Genomic DNA, 16219 nt, shown 5'->3' with positions numbered 1-16219 from the left:
GGCAGAACGGCAGTGATTGTCCGTTATCAATCCTTTGCAATTGTGGGCGGATTTGCGCTATTATGAGAGTCCCTCCAAACCCTACTACTTGCTGTTAAACCATTAATCCCTGTACAGGGTCCATAGTCCTTTCCAGCGCTCCCTCGCCGTGGGGAAACCCCATTTGGCTACGTCGCGCTTCATCCTCCTCCTGAGGTCCACCAGGATCCTCTCCTCCAGCTCTTTCGCTCCCCACTCGATGTTGTGCCGGATGAGATTGTTCCTCGCGTCCCACAGGCCTTTTTTAGTGAGGGACAGCAGCAGCCACATCAGGAACTGCGTCCCCTTGTCCAATCCGGTAGGTGCCAGCCCCAGCAGAATGTACTGGTAACTGAGCACCGCACCCGTCCCCAGGAGTTGCATGGTGTTGTCCATTCTGCCCCACACCGCCTTGGCGAAGGGGCAGCTCCAGAACACGTGCTCCTGAGTCTCCTCGACGAAACACGTGTCCCGGGGGCAATGCGGGTTCCTGGTAAGCGAGTGTCTGTAGAGGACCTCTCTGGTGGCCAGTCTCTTGTGTACGGCCATCCAGTTGAGGTCCTTCAGTTGATTGTCCAGTTCTTTAGGCTGCGTCCTTTCCCAGACTTGTCTGGGAACTTGCAGCCTTTCGTCGGCGACCAGATGCCCCCTCACCTCTTTCTACAGGGCTCTGTGGTTGGTGCAGAGCTCTGGCTGTCTCGTGGCCTCGTACCTCCTGCTCCACTTGACAGCGTGAGTGTAGAACTTCGGTCGCCTCTCTGCCTTGGGTCCAGTGTTTGACCACTGGACCAAGTGCCTCATCGGGATGGAGAGCCACAGCCTGACAAAGTACTGGTACTTGTGGCCGATGGGCTCCCGCAGCGCCCGACAGAGGTTGCAGTAGAAGATGCAGTCGAGTTTCAGGGGGATATCCCTTCCTCGACCGGCTGACACATCCGGTTTCTCGTGATGTACTCGTACTTGCAGCCCCAGACGAAGCCAAAGATCATCCCTTGCAACGCTCGTCTGAGTCTGGCCGGCAGCGGGTACACCACCGCCAGGTAAACCAAAGCCGGCAGGACGTCTGCTTTCAACACCATCACTTTCCCTGTGTAGGACAGAGACCGCGTTTTCCACAGACCCAGCTTCGCGTTCACCCTGGCGATCCTCTCGGTCCAGTTGTTTGTCTCGTTGTCCTGGCTCTGGAAGGAAACCCCCAGTATTCTGAGGGGCTCCGTGCAGAGCTCGAGACCCTCCGGCGCCGTCATCCTGTGCTTCCAGGGCCCGAAGAACTTCAGTTTGCTCTTTCGGCGGTTGAGCTTCGACCCCGAGGCTCTGGAGTATTGCTCCATGACCTGCAGGGCCCTCCTCAACCCCCTGTCCGACCTCAGGAACAGCGTCGTGTCGTCGGCGTACTGGGAGATCTTAAGGGTTTCCCCCGCGCCTCCCGGTATCTCCAGGCCGTCGATGACAGGGTCCCGTCTCACCGCCTCTGCTAAGGGCTCTGTGAAGAGAACATAGAGAAGGGGTGAAAGGGGGCAGCCCTGTCGTACCCCGGATTCCTGGGGAATGAAATCCCCCAGGTTTCCGTTCACGTTCACTCTGCTGCCCACGTCAGAGTACAGAATCTGAATCCAGCAGCTGAAGCTCTCTCCGAAACCGAAGCGTTCCAGCACCCTGAAGAGATAGCTGTGGTTCACTCTGTCGAAGGCTTTCTCCTGGTCCAGGCTGACCACCATCATGGGCACGTTCCGGTCCTCGGCCCAGGCGATGGAGGTTCCAGCTGACGGATCGCCCTTCCACCCCACACGTCTGGTCGCTGTGGATGATGTGGGGTAGGGCGGTTCTCAGTCTGCCGGTCAGAAGCTTGTACAGGATGTTTACGTCCACGCAGACCATCGTGATCGGCCTCCAGTTTTTGAGTTCGGCGGCGTCTCCTCCATTGAACAGCAGGGAGATGACGCCCTCCCTCATGGTGTCTCCGAGTTTCCCCCGGCGGAAGATCTCCTGCGCCACTTCCACCAGATCTGCCGCCAGGGTGTCCCAGAAACAGGTGTAGAATTCCTTGGGGAGTCCGTCCGGCCCCGGCACCTTGCCATTCTCCATGGACAAGAGCGCCGCCTTCAGCTCCTCGGCCGTGATCGGACCCTCCAAGTCCTCCCTCACCTCCTCCGGTACTCGTGCCTTCAGCCCCTCCAGAAAAGCATCGCCTTCCTCCACCTCCGTCTGCTTTTCTGAAAAGAGCTCCGTGTAGAAAGCGGTGGCCGCTTCTACCTTGTCGCTCTCATCCAGCACTTCCTCTCCATCTCCCCGTCTCAGGCTGTGGATCACCCTCTTTTTCTGGGCTCTTCGGACCTGATTGAAGAAATAGGAGGAGCAGGTTTCATTGTTTTCATAATTCTCCCTTTGTGCCTTAACCAGGAAAGGCTTGGCTTTCTCGGTGTGCAGTTTGCGGAGCCTCTCCTTCAGGTCCCGTGCCCGGGCTGAATTGAAGGCTCCTCCCCCGTTAGCCGAACTGTACTCCTCCTCTAGTTGTCTCTGGAGTCGTGCAGCTTTCTTCCTCTCCCTGGCCGCCTTCCGTCTACAGTACGTCTGCGCCAGGGTCCGGGTCCTGTCCTTCACTGACTCCCACCATTCCACCACGGAGCTGTAGCCGTCTCTCAGATCGACCCAGCTCGCGTAGTCTTTCCGGAACAGTGCCCTGAAGTCGTCTTCCTCCAGTATCTCCCGGTTCAGCTTCCAGTACCCACGACCGAATGCCGGCAGGTTGGTGTTAGCCACCACCGTCAAGAGCTCGTGGTCGGAATACCACGCCGGGGACACCGTCGCCGACTCCAGGGAGCAGGTCGTGTGCAGGAAGATGTAGTCCAGGCGGCTGCACACTCCCCGGGAGTTTTTCCATGTCGTTCCGGCGTCGTTAGGGCGGCACCGTCTGAAGCCGTCTACCAGGGAGAACTGCTTGAGTAGCGACTCCAGCTCTGCCGAGCTAGCGTCGCTCCCCTTCTCCCGGTCGACGTTGAAGTCCCCACCGAGCACTACCTGTCTGTTGGTGGTGCAGCAGCTGGCCAGGTCAGCAAACACTTCCTTCCGGATAGAGGGTTCCGTCGGAGCATAGACGTTAATTGCTCTCAACTTCTGCCCCCTCCAGTCGATGTCTGCGACCAGGATCCGGCCCTGCACCACCGAGAAGGAGGAAACCAGCGTCATCTCTGGGTTTCCGAGGAGGATTCCCACTCCGGAAGAGTGGACCCCTCCTACGCTCCAGCATTATTCTCCCTTCGTCCATTCCCTGGTGAATGTCAGCTTGTCGCTTTCATCCTTCAGGTGGACCTCCTGTAAGAAACAAACTGAGAAAGCCTTTGAGGCCAGATCATGAAAGACTCCCCGTCTTTTCAACGGGTCTCACAGCCCTCTCACATTAGTTGTTAGAAAAATTTAAGTTTCACAGTCATGATTGAACAAGTGAAAGTTAAACCTCCTCTCTGTGCTTACAGTGGAAACGTGGGAGTCTACATCTGGGCACTGTTTAGCCTAGATGTAACTCCTCTCGTTCGGGTCCTGGGGGGAATATGCTGGGCTCCCTCCAGGTCTCACTGGGGACTGAAAGGTAAACATGCTGGGCAGGTCCAGCCCTACCATCAGTCCCGGCTCCAGGGCGGCTTCAAAGTAATCCTCGTCTTCCTCGAGGATACTCTCCGCCACTGCTTCGGGAAGGCTCTTTTCTTCCCTTTCTCCAGGAGTTTCGGGGACCTCCAGTTGCTCCTGGGCCTCGGGGGAGGGGGCCTCCATTTCCTGGGCTGCCTCTTCCTGTTGTTCCTGGGCTTCGGGGGAGGGGGTTACCTCTTCCTGGGCTGCCTCCTCCTGTTGTCCGTGGGACTCGGGGGAGGGGGGTTCCGTTTCCTGGGTTGTCACTTCCTGTCGTCTTTGGGCCTCGGGGGGGGGGGTTTCCATTTCCTGGGCCACCTCCTCTGGTTGTTCCTGGGCCTCGGGGGAAGAAAGTTCCGTTTCCTCTAGGACGAAGAAACAGTTCTCCCTTACCACTCTTTTCTTCTCTCCTTCCGAAGGTGGATCCACCCTGCATCTCTTCTCCCGCTTTCGCTTTCCCTTCTTGCTGGGAGTTATCCAGGGCCCTTCCTCCGGTCGGCCATTTTGTCCATCTTCCTGGCGGCCATCTTGTGGCACCAGTGCGGCTGGGGGTGTGGCCTCGGCAAAGGTATAGTATTGCAGTGAGACAGCACGATGCCTGCAAGACTATGTCACGCTAAACGCCACAGATTGTGTTTGTCCGTTCGTATCAGTCGTCCTACAGCTACGGGAAGTGGGACACAGACATGCTGCAATGCTTTCAGAGCGTTATGATTTGTTTGTGCAACATCCAAGAAGAGTACTTGTGGCTTGAATGTGAACTGTACGTGCCCGCCCCCTTTCCTCTGTAGTGCATGATTTCCTCCCGGCATGCCCTTCGTCATTGTTCTGTCATCTTTTATTTAAAGGGTTGTATTTCTGCTGCTGAAAATAAGCAACGGTTTTCTCACAACGCCCTTTGTTCCCAACGGAGACCTTGTCTGTCATGAAATTCTTCAAAACCTCGAGCTATAAGAAGAAGACGACAAATATGAAGCGTTACAGCAACGACATGCCATGAGACGATTGATAACGATTTCCATAGGATCCCCGCGGTTGCCTGGCAACCGTCAACTTTGCGCAGTGGCAGTATCGTAGCCTGTGAGGTTTAACCGAGGCGCGATTATTGCTAGTTGAAAACTTTTCCCAATACCCCGCTTCCGCCGGTTTGCAATACAGTCGGCGAAAGCAATTTTTGACAGTCTCGTCAGAGACTGAGCAAGGTGTTTAAAGATAGATTTTGTCATGGTGACATCATGGTAGAAAGAAATGAGCTTGTTTCTTCTCGACAGAAACGCTCTTTAGCTCTTTCAGCGTTATGCAGGGAACAGATCTGTCGAGAACACTTTTGAGTCAGCGCGAAACGCCGTGTTCTGTCAGTTTGATTTCATATTGCTCGTAGCGGCGCCCGGCTTTTGTCTGTCAAACGCTAGGTTGCGCTTCTTCATGCTGCATCGTCGCATGAGTGGAGCTTTTTAAACATCTGTACTTACTGCGCCCCATAAGAAATCATTTGTCCCCGTTCAAAAGAGATTGTGCGATGTCCTGCAGCGTTCGCAAAGCAAACCTTTGACAGTTTGAAAAGAGGAATTTATTCTGCTTCCTGTGCTTGCAGTAGTTACAAAGTTGAACGTCTTTACACGATCTGCTGCAGTTTTCAGTGGGCGGGCTTTGTCAAATGGCTTGGAAAAAGGCACTGTGTTTCGGCTCGGGAAACATCCTGCATGTTTTCTGTGTGTAAAGCTGTCTTTTAACGCATACAGAAGTCATTCGAAATCATTGATTTCTCCAATTAACAGGGGGCCTTATTGAACCTGCGAGAAGCATTCTTTTAATGTAACAGATTTACTCCGGGGAAAGGCAGCATGACATTGAGATTTGCTCAAGCTTTCAGCACACGTATCGGACTGCGTGTAAGCAGACATCGCTCAGAATGCCCTTTAAGGTTCTCGTAGTGGCGCCCGGCTTTTGTCTGTCAAATGCTAGGTTGCGCTTCTTCGTGCTGCATCGCCGGCATGAGTGGAGCTTTTAAAACGTCTGTTCTTACTGCGCCCCATAAGAAATCATTTGTCCCCGTTCAAATGAGATTGTGCGATGTCCTGCAGCGTTCGCAAGGCAAACCTTTGACAGTTTGAAAAGAGGAATTTATTCTGCTTCCCGTTCTTGCAGTAGTTACAAAGTCGAACGTCTTTACACGATCTGCTGCAGTTTTCAGTGGGCGGGCTTTGTCAAATGGCTTGGAAAAAGGCACTGTGTTTCGGCTCGGGAAACATCCTGCATGTTTTCTGTGTGTATAGCCGTCTTTTAACGCATACAGAAGTCATTCGAAATCATTGATTTCTCCAATTAACAGGGGGCCTTATTGAACCTGCGAGAAGCATTCTTTTAATGTAACAGATTTACTCCGGGGAAAGGCAGCATGACATTGAGAGTTGCTCAAGCTTTCAGCACCCGTATCGGACTGCGTGTAAGCAGACATCGCTCAGAATGCCCTTTAAGGTTCTCGTAGTGGCGCCCGGCTTTTGTCTGCCAAATGCTAGGTTGCGCTTCTTCGTGCTGCATCGCCGGCATGAGTGGAGCTTTTAAAACGTCTGTTCTTACTGCGCCCCATAAGAAATCATTTGTCCCCGTTCAAATGAGATTGTGCGATGTCCTGCAGCGTTCGCAAGGCAAACCTTTGACAGTTTGAAAAGAGGAATTTATTCTGCTTCCCGTTCTTGCAGTAGTTAAAAAGTCGAACGTCTTTACACGATCTGCTGCAGTTTTCAGTGGGCAGGCTTTGTCAAATGGCTTGGAAAAAGGCGCTGTGTTTCGGCTCGGGAAACACCCTGCATGTTTTCTGTGTGTATAGCTGTCTTTTAACGCATACAGAATTCATTTGAAATCATTGATTTCTCCAATTAACAGGGGCCCTTTTTGAACCTGCGAGAAGCTGTCTTTCAATGTAACAGATTTACTCCGGGGAAAGGCAGCATGATATTGAGAGTTTCTCAAGCTTTCAGCACCCGTATCGGACTGCGTGTAAGCAGACATCGCTCAGAATCCCCTGTGAGATTCTCCCCCAATTCCGTTTTGCAGTGCTTTAGCTCTTTCAAAAGGCTTCACTTTGCTAGTCACATTCCTAGGCTCATGACAGCATTTGAAAACATTCGCCCCTGCGTTGGCCGGGAATCGCACCCTGGTCAATTGCTTGGAAGGTAGCTATGCTCACCGCTACACCACCAACACACGCCCGCTGGAGCTCGGCAGGACACCACCAGAGAATGCTCACGATATCGGAAGCTGTCTCCGGGACGTGCTGATTCCACACATCATGAATAAATCATAATATTGTAAGTTACTGTAGCTAGACCTTCAAATGAGTTTATGGCCAGATGGACTTTTAGTAGTATAAAGCGACACCTTTCGTCAAACTTTTGACAGGTACCACGCCCCTTTTTTCCAGCCAATGGGAGTCCGCTGTGGGTGGATGTCCAGCCCCTTTGCCAGCCAATGGCGTTTTGTTATGTGTGCATGTCCTTCCCCCTCAGGAGCCAATTGTGTGTCGTTAAGGGTCGTAACTCCCGCCTTCCCCCCCGGCCGGTCTGTCCGGAGCCTCAGGGCCTAAAAGCCCCAAGGCAGCGCATCCCTCGCTTTAGGTGTGTGAAAGTGTGTACTGGTTTGGAAGGGGACCATGTCTGCAGCGGGGTTGAATGCGCTCTATTATAACCCTAGGGAATCGGGTAGTTACGGCGGCGCGGGGAGTCTGGTGAGGGCCGCGAGATCCCGGGGTGTGAGCGGCGCCAGCCGCAGCCGGGTGGCCGAGTGGTTGTCCGGCCAGGCTGCTTATACGCTGTAGAAGCCGGCGTGCATACGTTTTGAAAGAAACAGGACGTTATGTCCGAAATGGACTGGCAGTGGCAGGCCCACTTGGTGGACATGAGAGATCACCGCGAGTTCAACGACGGTTTCTGTTACATCTTAACGTGTATAGACATGCTGTCTAAATATGCTTGGGCCGTGCTGCTGAAATCCAAGTCTGGAGGGGCCGTGACAGGCGCCTTCCGAAATATACTGCAAGAGGGGAGTGATCCTAAAAAGCTGCAAACGGATGAGGGTAAAGAATTTCTTAACAGGACCTTCCAAAATTTTCTCAAACATGAGAAAATTGAACATTTCGTTACGGCCAGCGATGTGAAGGCTAGCGTGGTCGATAGGTTTAACAAAACTATTAAAACAAAAATGTGGAGGTACCTGACACACAAAAACACCTTTCGATATATCGACGTCCTATCAGATCTTATTTACACTTATAACTATAGTTACCACACGACTATTAAACGAACCCTGGCTTCTGTTACGTCCGACAACTCCCTTGAGGTGTGGAGAACGGTCTATGACGAACACTTTAAGAGAAAACCGTCAAAGTTTTCATTTAATGTGGGTGATTGTGTGCAGGTGTCCAAAATAAAGGGAATGTTTGAGAAGGGATATGAACAGACCTTCACAGATGAAATTTTCATTGTCAAAGAGCAGACCTCGGCTCTGAGACCCTATTACAAACTGCAGGACTACGCAGGCGACGACATTAAGGGCTCCTTCTATGCAGAAGAGCTACAGAGGATAAACTCCGCTGTTGAGAACATCTACTGCATCCAAAAGATTTTAGCAGCCAGGGGTCGTGGCAAAAACAAACAGCTTTTGGTAAAATGGCGGGGCTGGAGCGATAAATTCAAAGGTTGGGTAAAGGCTTCCGAGGTCCGAGACATATAGAGGTGGTGAAAAATGAACCCCAATGGTTTCTATGTGACGCTGGCCAGTAATTCATCCTCAAAGATGTTTCCAAAGAACACCAAAGCGTGCTTCACAGAGCATCTGGCAAAGGCGATTGACCTGGACGGGAGCTGGGAAGTGGGCCTGGTCGAGCTGCACTATTCGCATACACTAAACACTTTTGATGAAGATGAAGTTTTTCTGTTCGTCAGCGATGAGCTCAAAACTATATGGACATGTACCTTACCGAGAGGGTACTACAGCAACATCGAGCAGCTCTTGCATGAAATGAAACGGGCTGTGGAAAAATCCAAGTTAACGGCCGTAAGTCTTAAATACAACCCCATTAGCCGGTCGGTAAGGATTGTTAGTGATAAACGGTTTGTTATACAGGTGCATAACCGCCTGGAGAGGATGTTGGGTTTCAAATTGGGTCTCGGAAGTGTAAAATCACCGCACCCTGTCAATATGACTGGCGGATTTAACACCATGTATATATACACCGATATCATAGAACACCAGTTAATAGGCGACGTCTACGCACCGCTTTTGCGTTGTGTGCCCTTCAGAGGCGTGGATGGTGAATTCGTCACAGTATTGTATGACAAACCCCATTACGTGCCGGTGAGCATCGATCATTTTAACAACATCACTATTGAAATAAAGACGGATCAAAATGAGCACATGTCATTTGCATTTGGAAAGATCATTGTCAAGCTGCATTTCAGACCTGTGAAAGCAACAAACATCTAAAAGGATGACGGTCATCAAGAGCTACGGGGATCCTTCTTTGTATACGTACTACTACAAACAACAGGCTGGTTATGGATTACCAGGATTTTCAGGGCTACCGGTTCAGTACGGCGCGGGTATCGGGGGTATTTTCAGAGAGCTATTTAGAAAAGCTGTGCCTTTTCTGAAACGAGGATTTGAAATAGCTAAGCCGCACATGGCATCGGCGGCTAAAAACATCGCCAAAAACGTGGTCAGCAACGTTACAAGCGCGGTCATGTCCAAGGTGGCTGCACATCAGCAGCAAGGTTCGGGTCTAGCATACATCCGCAGGGGTGTCAAGAGAAAAAGACAGACGTCATTATCTCACCGTCGGGGGCCTCCGAAACCTCATAAAAGAACGGCTAAGCGCAGTCAACTCATAAAAGCTTCAGGTCGACCAAGAAGGGCGTGACACACCGCAATCAACGAGATACAAAACCAGACACATTTTAAATATGGCTTTTGTTCATGGCGGGTCTGCAGAATGCGCCAAGTCAGAGCTGGACATATTTCAATTAGCGCCTACCCAAACAAGCATCGAGAAAAGCTTTTACATAGAAGTTCCACCCCTCATGGCCCTAACAGAAAACGCACCTCTGGAGTTCTACATTGCAGGCAACGGAGAAGATTATTTAGATTTAAACAACACGCTGCTCTATTTGACTTGTAAAATAACGGAAGCAGACGTTCAGGACATTGATGCGGCAGCCCGTGTGAGTCTGGTGAATTACCCCATCGCTGCCATCTTCAGCCAGGTTGACATCACCGTAGGAGACCGATTGATCAGCCATAGCAACAACTACTATCCTTACAGAGCCTTTATAGAGTCTGTCCTGAACTACAGTGAAGAGACGCTGAAGACGCAGTATTCAACAGGGCTCTTTTACAAAGACACAGCCGGGCAACACGAGTCCACAATTTTGGATGGCCCCAATCAGGGGTTCCGAAAAAGAGCATCATACACGACGCAAAGCCGAAAACTGGAGCTCCTGTGTCACATTCACGCAGACCTGTTTTTTCAGGACAAACTACTACTGAATGGCGTAGACCTGAAAATAAAACTCACGCGCAACAGAGATGCTTTCTGCTTAATAAACAATGTCGGAGAACACAAACTGAGCGTACTCTCTGCATCTTTGTTTGTGAAAAGAGTCAGAGTGTCACCCAGGGTCAGACTGGGACACGCCGAAGCACTCCTGACGGCCAACGCTAAATACCCCATAGACCGCGTAGAGATGAAAGTCTTCAGTCTGCCTGCATTGAGCCGTGTGTGTGACCAAGAAAACCTCTTTCTCGGGCAGTTACCCAAAGTGGTAATTTTGGGGTTTGTGGACAACGTGGCATTCAGCGGCAGTTTTACACAAAACCCCTTCAATTTTAAACAGTACAACGTTAACTTTCTGGCTCTCTACTCTGACGGTGAACAAATCCCCACTAAACCGCTTCAACCAGACTTCCAGAATGGACATTGCGTCCGTGAATATTTTAATCTGGTGGAAACATCCGGGAAGCGTCTGAAAGACAAACCACTTCTGGTGGACCGCGAGGAGTACGCGCGCGGTTACACATTGTTCGCTTTCAATCTCAGCCCCGACGACGAGTGCACAGGTCATTATTCACTTATCAAAACAGGTAATCTGAGAGCTGAAATAGGCTTCGCGCAACCGCTACCCACTACAGTTAACATGGTTGTGTACGCACTGTTCGACAACGTGATAGAGCCTGATATGAGACGTCAAGTCATTTATGACTTCAGCTAAAAAGCACGGGTGGCCACACAACCTGCACATAAAGATGAACACCAAACAGCTGGAAGACATTCTAACCCGAGACCGCTACACCCGAGACAGTTTTCTAAGCATGTTCCCCATTGATGCCCTACCGCGAGAGAGACTGGCACGGCGCCCTCTGAGTTTAATAGTTAATACTCACCCACACGACCGCCCCGGTGAACACTGGCTTGCTATTTACTTACCCGATGACGAGGGAGCAGAATTTTTCGACTCCTACGGATTTTCACCCGAAGCCTTTTTTCTTTCCCAAGAACATTATTGATTTCTTAAACAGAAATGCTAATTCCATATTTTACAACAACAGACAATTGCAAGATTCTTTTGTGGTGACCTGCGGTCTACATTGCGTCTTTTTTCTATACCATAGATGTAAAGGCTTATCTTTTAGAAACATTTTAGAACTTTATTCTACAAATGCAATCCAGAATGACCGCATGGTGGAAATGTTTCTGAAAAACAGACGCCGTGTGAGAAGGAGACCCCTGTACCCTTTTAAGCCATTTAAAAATACGAATGTTCAATTATGCGGGTGTTTATAACAATTTAAAACATGTCATAAATGTTAATCGACCATCTAAAATAAAAATGAAATCGAACCATTTCATTGTCTGTGTGGTTATTATTTAAAAAAGAACACAAAACATGAATTAAAATCAATACAATATTTTTATTATACATTCACGGTTATAGCGCTCAAGCTTTTTTTAATACATGTTACATCCAAGCCATATTATTACAAACATTTTTAACTATATTGCTCACGCTTTTTAATATACATTTCAAGTTATTTATCACAAACACACATACCCAGAGAAAAAATGTTACAAAGACAACCATGTGGGTCTAGGTATTAATGATCGTCTCCTTTCAGCAGTTATCTTAGAGACCGGGTCGACTGTCGACAACTCTACCGGTTGTTTTAAAGTTTTGACCGACGCTGCACACCCCAGCGGGGTAGCCTTGAGCTTTTCAAGTATGTCTCAGTTACCAGCGTTGGCTAGCAGGGTGCCCGGCACGTTGATTTCTGCCATAGCCTCCATGAACACATCCCAACCTTTTGGCTTCTTACCGACCGCAACTGGTTGCTACTGTGTGAGAGCCCTGACAAGATCAATCATGTGAGAGCTCTCAACAGGTGCCCCCTTGTACACAAATTTCCCTTTTTCATTCCAGGCTATTAATGGTTCATTGCAGGCCATGGTCTTTAACAATATCTCTGCATTTCTCCGGAACCGCTGAGACACGCTGTCCAAAATATACCCAAAGTCAGCGTCGCTCGATGACGGCAGTTGTGCTAACGTGCGTGATAGCTCGGCGGGTGCATTTTCCGGTAGTACAACAGTTAAAGTCCCCTTTTCGGAAGTCTCCTGGCGTACTAATGTCAAATACCATTGTAACATCTGACTGTACAATTTCACTTTTTCATATTCGGCCAGATGTGAGTTCTGAAGAATGTCTCTCATTTCATCATCCAACCGGCGGGTTGTTATTTTTCTCACATCGCTTTCGAGCCCAGACTGCTCTCAGAGTCGATCGAGCTGTTTCTGAGGTACCAGGTACATTTTTTCAGCGTGCTCCATTATTGACGTTGTAGAAGCCCCGTAATCAATTGTACTGCAATACTCAACAGGGTCCAGATAAAACCGCCAGACTGGTTCACCAAGAGTCTCTTTCTTTTAAGGGAAAGACCCTTTCGACTCAAAGTCTTTATAAGCTTACGCTTTCTCTTCAGGGTCCCAAACTGCTTAGCAGATAACGGTATGTTCCCTTTCAAGGTATTCAAGGCGATTTCAGCTATGGCCTGTACAAGATCATTTGTAGCCCTGCAGAGAATAGCTTTCCGCTGATTGGGTGCGGCTTTTACCAGAAAATGTAAGAGAGTCAGGTTTCTCCGAATGCGTGAAGACATGACGACGCTCCGAACGTGTTTTTTCAACTGAGTCTGTGGTTGCGAGATCACCGACTTTTAGATTATTTAAATACATAAGCCGTGGGTACATCTGGGGGGAAAAGACCTGTTCGCAAGCGATAGTCATCTGGGGTGTCGGCATTTAAATCCACCAACCAGTAACTGAAAGGTTTTTTAGTAGCGTCATCGAATGCTTCCAAAAAAAATTTGGCTTTACCGGGGTACATCTGCCCCGGGACAGGGTTGTAATCTGTAGTTTATCTCTAGGGTTTTTAAACAGCACCATGTACTTTGTATTTAACGCTATGGTTCTACTTTTCCGGCCTTGACAAAACACATTTTGGATGATATACATGATGCTGAGGTTTTGGTGGTGTACGTATTTGGTAAAAGCTTTTTCTATCTCATTATTTTCACACGCAGACTCCATCAAATCATCAACTATTTGATCCCCATCAACTATAATCAAATTTACTCTACCCGGCGGCAGTAGCTGGTCGTCGGAAAACGACGTCGGTAGTCCTTCTATAAACTGAATGTATGGAAATTTCACAAGCAACTCAGTGTATAGAGGTTGCCAGCAGCTGTAACACCAGACTATGTTTTCGGGTTTACGAGTCATAACGGTATCACCATTCTCCAAGAGTTGTTTTATAAAATAACTTTTACCCCAATTCGAGGGTCCGGACAAAATGCATGAAAAAGGGTGTTTAAACCTGACATTCATCGTGTTAATATCCGTAGGGCAACGGTGTCAAATTTTCTTGCAGCACCTTCTTGTCGTACACCACCTTCTGGGTTTTCTTTAAGGTCTGGGTCTCAATGCGCCAATCCTTTTTAACACGCACGATCATTGGCTGTTGAATAGAAATGTGTTTAAATTCCCGGCACTCTGCATAAGGGTTAACACCATAGTCAAAAACCAAGTCCAGACTCTCAAAGTTAACTTTTTCACAATTGTTCACATTGAACGTAATGCCTTTCACCTTTAAACAGGCTTTCCCGCCAGACAGCTTGTACCCGTACGACTTGGGTCCTGTTGACACAAACTCGGTGATGTGTTGTCCAGCATCGATTTCACTGGTCAGCTCACCCAAATAGTCACCCAGCCCCGGATTCCACTCACCCTCCCGGCTCACAAAGATAACGGAATCTGTGTCGTGGTACAGACAGCGGCCTTGCAAAGCATTTAGCAGGTTGTATAACTCCAAGTGGGCATAGGCGGTTGTAAAGCTAGCGATGAAAATGTTAGTGTTTGAATGGCCTGTATAGTGGTGTTGAGTGTGTTTCCACGTAACACAGGCTGTGTTTTCATCGATAAACTCGCAGGCTGACACCTCATGATATGGCGTAAATAAGTACCTGAACAATTCATCGGGGTTTCTCACAATGGTGGTCTGTGGTAAATTGTCTCTTTGCCCATACTTGCCCCACAAACGGTTCGAGGCAAGTTTTCAAAGCTGTCTTTTGGCCGGATTCTTTTTAATGTTGCCGGGGTCCAGCCGGACACCCTCTTTTTCATAATATTCGCTGATATATCTTTGTTGTTTCGTGACATCTGTACACCACTCTGGAAACCCCGAAGCTTCCTATTTCCCTTTCAGATGCAGTTTGATGTAGTCGGAAAAAAGATTGTGTGAGGCCTTTTCGAAATGCCAAATTTCGTAAATTTTACACACTCTATACCCCAGATCTAAGGCCATCTGTAATTCAGGGGTGCACCAGACACCAGTCAAGGCGCGATCTTCATCACTGTGCTCTCAGGGAGTGGTCTGTTTTGTTTCAGCACACATACGACACAGTGTGAAAAACAGTTTTTTGTCAATTTTGGTTGGAAGAACTGGAAAGTACAAACGTCTGGGTGGGTAAACTTTCACCTTCGCTAAACCGAAATACTGTTTTAAATCTCCAAAGTTGTTATATATTATTCTGGGGTGCCCCAGTGGGTATTTTTTAGTTTTGTTCACAAACGGATACAGACTGGTGAAATCATAGTAATGAATTTTTTCACCGGGCTGCGCTGTGTAATGCAAACAAATAGCATTTGTTCTCCCCCCAAAAAGCGAATCGCGCAGTTGCAGAGGCTCTGGTAACTGAGCAGCTGTTAGAAATTTACCCAAGTCTCCATTTTCAACAAGCATGTCTCTGAACTCGTGCTCCCACAAAACACGCACGTTAAAACCTCTCATTTTGAGAAAATTAATTTTCACCACCGTCTTTCTGTACAACCAACCAAAAGTAGTGTTTGTCAGCAGATTAAAATCGTTTTCACAATAACAAACGCTACAACCGTGAAAAAAGCAACCGTTGAACTCAAAGGCTGTCTGCACTCAGTCAATTACAGCATAACCATCCAGAAAATATGGTCCAACCTTGAACTCACCGGCCGTGATTAACGCGTGTTGGATTTTAACGGGCTCTGTGTGTTCGATGTACATAAGCCACTGAATGCTGGGTGTAGAAAATCGTTTTTGCTGGCGGTGGTAATTGTCATGGGGTAGCAACGCTATCGTCTCTTCCTGTAAGAACATAAGTCTGAACATGGCCATGCAGACACTAGCGATTTTCACAAACTGAAAGGGGTCGATGCAACAACGCAGGCGGCCCCTGACTCAGTCACGCGTGTCTGTCTGGTCATATTCATGACCTTGTCCCGAAACCTGACACAGCCTTCTCTTAGAATTGCCACATCCAACTGGCAGTAGCGTTTCAACTCTCTCTGTAAGTTAAAGACACTTCACTTGCATTCTTCATACCAAACCAAAAACTCTGCTTTCTCGCTCGGCAGCATGTAGTTAACACCATAAAGTTCTGGCGGCGGCATCGGGCCGACATAATTTTGGTTTTCGGAAGTGTTCATCAAGTGTGGAAAATGACCCTTACCCCCGGGGAACCCCATGGCTGCCGGCAGTTTGCTTAATTTCATAGGTAGAAAGCTTGGAGAATCGATAAATCTGATGTTCAGAGCTTTTACGGTCATACACATTATCTTACCACCCTGATTAATTAGTTCAATGTCCATCTTTTCATCTAACAACTGTCTGATTACTAGGTAATTGTCATATCCCTTGCCATTGTGCGATATGAACGTATGGTTTTTGAAACGTCTATCGATAAATTTACACACAAAATCCTTTAGACAAGTTTCACCATAGAATTCCCAGCTTCGTTTATTGTCAATATGTAGGGCGTGGACGTAATCTGGTATGTGTTGTCCCCGTTTCTTGCATGCATTCAAAGTCGAAAAAAATGTACTTGTTTGAAATTTTGGGGTTGTCCAGAGGCGGTATGTAGCACAAATGTGTGGCAGGGGTGTCGATCACGTTGTTACAACGCGAGCACAGTTTCTCTTTACATTTGTGACTTGCTA

General features: G+C 48.6%; 1 non-coding gene across 1 annotated transcript; it reads left to right on the top strand.

Annotated features, from left to right (window-relative positions):
* The first annotated feature begins 4693 nt into the window (after positions 1–4693).
* LOC148810316 (U4 spliceosomal RNA) lies at positions 4694–4835 on the top strand. Its single transcript, XR_016086632.1, has one exon. It is a non-coding gene; the product is annotated as a U4 spliceosomal RNA (small nuclear RNA).
* Positions 4836–16219: the final 11384 nt, after the last annotated feature.

This window comes from Atractosteus spatula (genome assembly GCF_055471065.1).
Source record: "Atractosteus spatula isolate fAtrSpa1 chromosome 26 unlocalized genomic scaffold, fAtrSpa1.hap1 SUPER_26_unloc_1, whole genome shotgun sequence".
In the NCBI taxonomy this organism is placed as follows: domain Eukaryota; kingdom Metazoa; phylum Chordata; class Actinopteri; order Semionotiformes; family Lepisosteidae; genus Atractosteus; species Atractosteus spatula.
Note: the sequence above shows the minus strand (reverse complement) of the source record. Positions and strands in the feature narration are given on the sequence as shown.